We start from the raw sequence: 2500 nt of genomic DNA on the forward strand, positions 1-2500 counted from the left end.
GGGGGGGGAAAAAAGGCAAAATATTTCCTGTCGCCCAACGTGGGGCTCGAACCCACGACCCTGAGATTAAGAGTCTCATGCTCTACCGACTGAGCTAGCCGGGCTCCTCAATTCCCAAATTTCCCAAAATTCCAACCTTTTTTTCCACTAAAAATATGAATTTGGTGTTGCTTAATTAAAATCTGGAATTACCTGAAAAATTAAGTTTTTTTCTTAATATTTTGCGAGTTGTGGAGCTGAAAGTGGAAAATATAAATATATAAATATATAAATATATAAATATAAATATAATATAAAAATATATATATTGTATATTATATATTATATATTATATAAATATAAATATAAAATACGAATATAAATATAAATAAATATATATTTATAAATATATATTTATAGAAATATATATATAAAAATATGAAATATAATAATAATAGATATATAAAAATATATATTAGATGTATGTAAATATAAAAATATAATAATATTATATTTATAATAATATATATTAGAGAGAGAGAGTGTAGGGAAATAAGGTTGGGTAGAAAAATAATAAGCAAAAAAATAAGATTTTCTGTTAAAACGCCTGATTCTGTGAAAAATGTAACTTTGATTTATATTTTATTTAATATCTATATTATGTTTTATATAATACCGATATATTTATGTAATATATAAATATGATATAAAATATTTTATATATAAAATCTATAAAATCTATAAAATCTGAAATATATTATATAACATATATTTTTATAAAATAATATATACTATACATACTCTATATATAATAGATATAAAATATATAAAATATATATAATGTATAAAAATATATAACAAATATAGATATTATATATAAGACATAAAATTATACATAAATATATAATACATATTTATATATTTTTAATTCATATTATATACAATATATAAATTTTATATAATATATATTTTACTTATATTTGTATTTTACTTGTATTTTATAAAATGCAAAGAGAGAAGTGCACAGGCCTAAAATCATATTAAGATATAAAAATATTTTTTATACCTATAAAATATAGGAAAAAATAAGGTCGGGGGGAAAATAACTCTAAAAATATATTTATAACTATATAAAATTATTTATATATAAATATAAAATATAAAAAATATAAAATATAAAAGTATAAAAATATAAAAATATAAAATATAAAAATATAGAAATATAAAATATAAAAAAATTTAAAATATAAAAAATAAAAAAATTTAAAATATAAAATATAAAAAGATAAAAAATATAAAAAATAAAATATTAAAATAATAAAAATATAAAAATATAAAATATAAAAATATTAAAAATATTAAAAATAAAAAATTAAAAAATATAAAATATTAAAAAATATATAAAAGGTCCCTTACCAGGCTCTGGTTCCCCTCGTGGTCTGAAAACCCCCCGGGAGCTGCGGCCCCTTTTTATTCCCAAAAAAAAACTCGGGATGAGCCGGGACCGGAACGACCCGGAAAAAAAGGGGCATCATTGTTTTATGGGAACAATGATCCGGGACGCAGCTGGGAAAACACGGACACACCTGGGATACACCTGGATAAACAGGGACACACCTGGGAAAACAGGGATACAGCTGGAAAAACAGGGATACAGCTGGAAAAACAGGGATACAGCTGGGAAAACAGGGACCCAAACCCCCAGTTTTAGACCCAAATCCCCATTTTTAGACCCAAATCCCCAATTTTAGACTAAAATCCCCATTTTCGGACCTAAATCCTCATTATTTTTGGACACAAACCCCCATTTTTGGACACAAATCCCCATTTTTGGACACAAATCCCCATTTTTAGACCCAAACCCCCGTTTTTAGACCCAAATCCCCATTTTTAGACCCAAATCCCCATTTTTAGACTGAAATCCCCATTTTTGGACCCAAATCCTCATTATTTTTGGACACAAATCCCCATTTTTAGACCCAAATCCCCATTTTTGAACCCAAATCCTCATTATTTTTGGACCCAAATCCCCATTTTTGGACCCAAATCCCCATTTTTGGACCCAAATTCTCATTATTTTTGGTCCCAAACCCCCATTTTTCGACCCAAACTCTCATTTTTTATTCCAAATCCTCATTATTTTTGGACCCAAAAAGCCCCATTTTTAGACCCAAATCCCCATATTTGGTCCCAAACCCTCATTTTTGGACCCAAATCCCCATTTTTAGACCCAAACTCCCATTTTTAGACCCAAACTCCATTTTTTAGCATAAAACCTCTCAATTTTTGGCACCAAAGCGCCTTTCGAGGGCAGAAACCCCCAATTTCAGGGCATAAAATTATTATTATTATTATTATTATTATTATTAATAATAATAATAATAATGGTAGTACTAGTAATAATAATAAAAATAAAATAATAATAATAACAATAATAGTAGTAGTAATAAAAATAATAGAAATAATAATAAACATAAATAATAATAATAATAACAATAATAGTAGTAATAAAAATAATCGT

The 2500-nt window shown here is 25.4% G+C and overlaps 1 non-coding gene across 1 annotated transcript; it reads right to left on the bottom strand.

The window, feature by feature from the left end:
- Positions 1-31: 31 nt before the first annotated feature.
- TRNAK-CUU lies at positions 32-104 on the bottom strand. The gene has a single exon. It is a non-coding gene; the product is annotated as a tRNA-Lys (tRNA).
- Between the last annotated feature and the right edge of the window lie 2396 nt (positions 105-2500).

The sequence above is a fragment of the Neopelma chrysocephalum genome, unplaced genomic scaffold (genome assembly GCF_003984885.1).
Source record: "Neopelma chrysocephalum unplaced genomic scaffold, ASM398488v2 Primary Assembly neopelma1_184782, whole genome shotgun sequence".
Classification (NCBI taxonomy): domain Eukaryota; kingdom Metazoa; phylum Chordata; class Aves; order Passeriformes; family Pipridae; genus Neopelma; species Neopelma chrysocephalum.